This window comes from Podarcis melisellensis (assembly GCF_964234715.1).
Source record: "Podarcis melisellensis genome assembly, chromosome: 10".
NCBI lineage: Eukaryota > Metazoa > Chordata > Lepidosauria > Squamata > Lacertidae > Podarcis > Podarcis melisellensis.
The window spans coordinates 71,484,072-71,490,018 of record NC_138542.1 but is presented as its reverse complement, the minus strand read 5'-3'; positions in this window follow the sequence as shown (position 1 = coordinate 71,490,018).

The window sequence follows — 5,947 nt, the reverse complement described above, 5'->3', positions numbered from 1 at the left end:
TTCGCCTTTGTACAGTAGGCCGAGCATCATCGTTAGAGTTCAGTGACATGTTCTGGTCGCCCATAAACACGCCAGGAGTGGGGCTGGCCTTGAGGCCTGGGGACAGATCTGAGGGTCAGATGTAGAGGTCTTCAGGGCCAGATTCAGACCCCAGGCCTGAGTTCCTCCACCCTGGTGTAGGATCCATCCTTTGGAGAACCAGCTCTTGCCTTGCACATTTGATGTTTGGCAAATAGGTGTCGCAAGGGAGAAGAATATTGATTGGACAAGAAGGAGCACAGCTTGCTGCATGGATGGGTTTGGGTACGCCTTGTTGCGTAAGGCAGGGCTGCAAATCTGTGCCAGAGCCCTTGGATATCGGCTATAGCAGGTTGAATCCCTGGAGAGTCTCCAGTCTGGAGGTTGCAGGCCTGGACCAACTCCTTTCAACCGGGCTGGGGGAAAGCTGTAGCTTTCTGGAGCTTCCTGGACTCCAATTCCCATCATCCCCTGCAGCACAGGGATGATGGGAGTTGTAGTGCAGTAGTATCTGGGGGGCGCGGGAACAGGATCCCCATCTCTCCTCTGTAGGACCACTTGGTGTGATCCTTCCAATGGGATTCACCCTACTCTGAGAACATTCCCTATAGAAAGGAGGAATCAGAAGTCTAGGGCTGCTTGGGAAGACTAAGAATCCCAGCATGCAGTGCGTGCCACCTCCGCATGGCCTGTTGGGAGTTGTAGTCTTGATTCTCGTCATTTGTATCGAAGGCCCACTTTGGTCTCGCAAGAAGGGTGGGGGGAAAGCAACCGTTGTATTAAGTAAACACAAACGTCCCGTTGGATGAGGAGAGTTTGGGGGTGCAACGCCGCTCTGGTAACACACTGAAATATTTCTGTTGCTCTTTTTTTAATTCCATGCCGTTCGTTAACATATTGACGTATAAAGCGCAGAGGTGAGCTTTTGTTTAATAGTGTCAGAGCTTAGACTTCGTAGCCTTTTCATAGGAAATGAATTTTAAAAGAGAAAAACGCTACCCAGCAGTCCCTAGTTGGAGGAATAATGCCTTCTGTCTCCTAGTCCAAGGGTGCGTGGCCTGAGAGTCCCCCCCCCCCCCATGTTGAAGCTAAGCAGGTGTGGGGCTGGTCAGTGTCTGGATGGGAGACTGCCTGGGAATCACCTGTGAGGGAAGAAAAGGTTGACTGGGGGGGAATACAGATTTAAAATATAAATAGCAATTGGAGCAGTCCCTGAAGGACTGCCTGCTAATGTTTTTTTTTGGGGGGGGGAAGGTTAAACTACAAGGGGGGAAATTACCTCTGTTGAAGGCCACAGTCCTGTCCGTATATATCTGGAAGTACAGTCATACCTCGGGTTACAGACGCTTCAAGTTGCGTTTTTTTGGGTTGCAGACTGCCGAAACCCGGAAGTACCGGAACGGTTTACTTCCGGGTTTCGGCAGTCGCAGAAGCGCTAAATTGCGCTTTGCACATGCGCAGAAGCGCCGAATTGCAACCCGCGCATGCACGCGCGTGGCGCTGTGGGTTGCGAATGTGCTTCCCGCACAGATCACATTCGCAACCCGAGCATCCACGGTAATCCCCATTGATCTAAGAGAGACTCGGTACGCAACCAAGCCCTAGATCTTGTTAAAAAGATCAACCAGTGCAATCTTAGGCATGGTTACTCAGAAGTAAGCCCCATTGAGTTGAATGGGATTTAGTCCTAGGAAAATGTGTATAGAATTCACAGCCTTGGTATCTTAATTCCTTACAGAATCAAAGAATTGTAGCGTTGGCAGGGGCCAACTAGTCCAAGCCCCCCGACAGTGCAGGATCCTAACCGAATGCATTTTAATTCAGTGATCTAATTCACTGGCATTGGCTCGCTGTCTTCCTCTTGCCCCCCCACTCCCCCCAGTTTCCTTGAAATGCAGCAAACTCTGGTTTGTGCAAACCATGGTTCTGAAAGCAAGGATTGAAATACGATTTCAGATCCCGGTTGGAAAGGAAATGTAATGGTTGTAAGGGGTTACTTGTGCGTAAGTTGCCTGCTAGTTGTGTCCGATTGCCTGGATCACCATGCCTTGGCTGACAGCCCACACTCCGTGGCCAGTCAGTCGCTTGCAGAATCTGTCAGTGGGCGTTTCTTGATCCTTTTCCAGCATAAGAGCTGTTTGACGCCAAGTCTCCTCCTATTTTCCCTGCGCGGAACTCGTCTGCGCAAGTAAGGGGAAGGCAGGGGTGTGCCAGCGCTCTCTCCACCAGTCTCTGATGCAGGGTCTTGGAGACCAGTCTCCAATTCCTCCATCTCCCTCCCTTCTCTACTGGTGTTGCGCTGAATTCCTTCCCCCCTGCTGGTCCCCTCTCCGGCATCGCTCTGGAGCCCTGCCTCCGCCTCTCGCTCTGATGTCAGTTCCCTGACAGGAAACAATGGCTTGCCCAAGCCACGTTTGGTCGCTGTTGGTAAGATGGTTAGCTGCAAACCAGAGCTGCAAGTTTTTCTTCTGCCTCTGATGTGGAGTGGGGAAGAGGAGAATCAGTGAATTATGGTCACTGTGGCTTATTCTTACCACTATGAGCCTTGATTTCTTAACTGGCCCATCTTTATTCTAGTAATTCTAAATCAGGGGTGAGCAAATTTTTCAGCACGGGACCGGTCCACTGTCCCTCAGACCTTGTGGGGGGCCAGACTATATTTCTGAAAAAAAATATGAATGAATTCCTATGCCCGACAAATAACCCAGAGGTGCATTTTAAATAAAAGGACACATTCTACTCATGTAAAAACACGCTGATTCCTGGACTGCCCGCAGGCCGGAATGAGAAGGCGATTGGGCCAGATCTAGGCCCCGGGCCTTAGTTTGCCTACCCATGATCTAAGTTAAGGGTACCTATGCTTAACACGGAATTTGGGAGAAAATTAATTGTGCTTTGGCGATTCAGCTGCGATCGTTGCATTGCAAGCAGTTAGACTAGCTCTACAATTCTGTGACACCCTTCCTCAGAAAACCAGGCCATTTGTGAAACGATGTGAAGCTGCCAGCTCTTTCAAACAAAGAAATTTAAAAGTATGGTATTTCGAGTGGGTGGGATTTGAACCAGCACAAAAAGAGTTTTGTTCATCCGAGATGCACAACGGAAAAAAAGAGGAGTGTGTTTCATCTTGCTTCTGTGGCAGTTGACGGATGGAGGGGGAGGACCAAAAGGTATTGATTGTGACGTGTACAGCAAAGAATGGAGAAGAAAACTGGTCTCTGCCCCCAAGGACCTTACAGTCAAGAACGAACTGCTGTTGGGGCATCACAGCTTGCTTTATAAATGTCATTCCCACCAATATGGCTGATGTTTTGATGGGATGGGCTTGGGGTGGTGTTTGTAACCAGAAGGCTGATCTGTGCTGTATTTTTTTAAGTCCTAGTCTAGGCTACTGAACTTGGGTAGAGTTAAGACAAGACCCGTACATTGTAAGCAACCAAGTATCTGGCGGAGAAAAGGAAGAAATCGTATATTTTCAATACGCAGCTGTCAAATAAATATTTACTGTTTTATATTCCAGTTGATTTCTGTATGCTTGCACGAAAGTGGGAACGGGGTTGGGGCTGCTCCGATGGGAAGGGAGGCATTGCGCTGCCCGAGCCTCGCCACAGCCGCCGCTCTCGGCCCTCCTTCTCCACCTTCCATTCCTGACCCACTGCTTCCCCACCACCACCACCAAAGAACCCACAACTCAGGGGCTCCCCAGGCTCATGGAGAAAGGAGATAGAAGCCTTGGAGGAAGGGGGAATGTGGTGGTTGAGATCAAGGCAGCAAATCGCCATCGCTGCAGCATCAAGGTCCCCAACGTGTAGTATTTATTTATTTATTTGAAGTGTCCCCGGATTCATTGGAAGAAATCTGGTAGCTTTACGATCTCAAGAGCTTTTCTTTCCACAATGGAAGAATTCTAGAAAGGGACATAGCTCAGTATTAGAGCAACTGCTTTGCATGTAGAAGGTTCAGTCCGCAGTGTAGACATCACTGGGCAGGATGGAGCGATGGTCAGCTTTCTAGATCCCTAGAATTGTAAGGCTGGGAAGAGAGAGAAAACGGGAGATATTCCTTGTGGGGTTTCTGCCGGCAGGTGGCACTGCGGAGCTGGATTTAGCTGCCTTCCTCCTTCTAGAGCAAGGAACTGGATGTATTTTCAAAGCAGTTCCACCCTCTTCAAAGGTAAAGGGACCCCTGACCATTAGGTCCAGACGTGGCCGACTCTGGGGTTGCGGCGCTCATCTCGCTTTACTGGCCGAGGGAGCCGGCATACAGCTTCTGGGTCATGTGGCCAGCATGACTAAGCCGCTTCTGGCGAACCAGAGCAGCGCACGGAAAGGCCGTTTACCTTCCTGCCAGAGCGGTACCTATTTATCTACTTGCACTTTGACATGCTTTTGAACTGCTAGGTTGGCAGGAGCAGGGACCGAGCAACGGGAGCTCACCCCCTGTGGGGATTCGAACCGCCAAGCTTCTGATCGGCAAGCCCTAGGCTCTGTGGTTTAACTCACAGCTCCACCCGCGTACCTATTCCACAGGGTGCAATTAGTTGCCTTCAGACTACATGGACCGTTCGCGAGCTGCATTCATGACCACTGTGCAGATCTGGCAATTATTGGTGCAAGAATCAGAGGCAGAAGGTTTGCAGTGGCACAGACAAGCAGACGACAGGGTCACGTGAGAGTGACTTGGGGGCTTAAGAAAGTGGGTCTTTTGGGGTGGACAACGTGCTGCCATCCGCAGATGTGGCTGGCCTGCAGCTCCAGTCGGCCGCAGCCAATGTGACCGATGGCAATAATAATGGTAACAATAATAATTTATTATTTATACCCCACCCATCTGGCCAGGTTTCCCCAGCCACTCTGGGCACTTCCAACAGAATATTAAAATACAATGACCTATTAAACATTAAAAGCTTCCCTAAACAGGGCTGTCTTCTGATGTCTTCTAAAAGTCTGGTAGTTGTTTTTCTCTTTGACATCTGGTGGGAGGGCATTCCACAGGGCGGGCAGCACCACCGAGAAGGCCCTCCGCCTGGTTCCCTGTAACTTGGCTTCTCGCAGGGAGGAAACCACCAGAAGGCCCTCGGAGCTGGACCTCAGTGTCCGGGCTGAACTATGGGGGTGGAGACGCTCCTTCAGGTATACTGGGCCGAGGCCATTTAGGGGTTTAAAGGTCAGCACCAACACTTTGAATGGATGAATTGATGATGTTAGCAGCCTGGATAGCTCGGCTGGTTCGTGCGTGGTGCTGACGAACGCCAAGGTTGCAGTTGTGTTATAAGAAAAGACTGCTCCTTTTCCCTTATGGGGTACCCAAGAACCCTTGCAGAGTCCTTATGTAGGTTCTCTATCGGTAGGAGAAAATAACAGAGGCCAACCAGAGAATATTGAGAAGCAAAGCAGCTAGTAAGCCTGATCTGTATTAAACTGTTGCAACAGGGTCCTCGCTCACCACACGCAGGAGGGAGGAGGAACCCAGAACAGTGGTGTGCAAGCCCTTAAATAGACTTTTGAAATTGCCCACCCTGTAGCCCAAGACCACCCCCAAAAACATCATACATACTTCACAGAAGGGGCGGTCTACAGCAGAATCCTGTCTGCTAGGGCACCTGATAATGGTCACTGATTGCTTTTACCTGGGCATCCTTTTGTGATGGTAAATACTCAGTTCCTGACTCCAGGTCACAGGCTCACCCTATTCATACACAGGTACGCCCTTAAGACAGGATTTGTGAGCAAAGATACAATGGGGAGGTTTCCCCATTTCCTTCCTCCTTGCAGAGAAACAGTTGAGGTCAATTTGGGAGAGTCAACATGGCTCTCCTGTTCGATTTCAGACACGTGGTTTATATACTTATGTATGTGTTTGCCTTGTAAATTTACGAACATATGAGACCTTAGATGCTGCTCCAGAGAAGCGGACACGGAGCAATGGA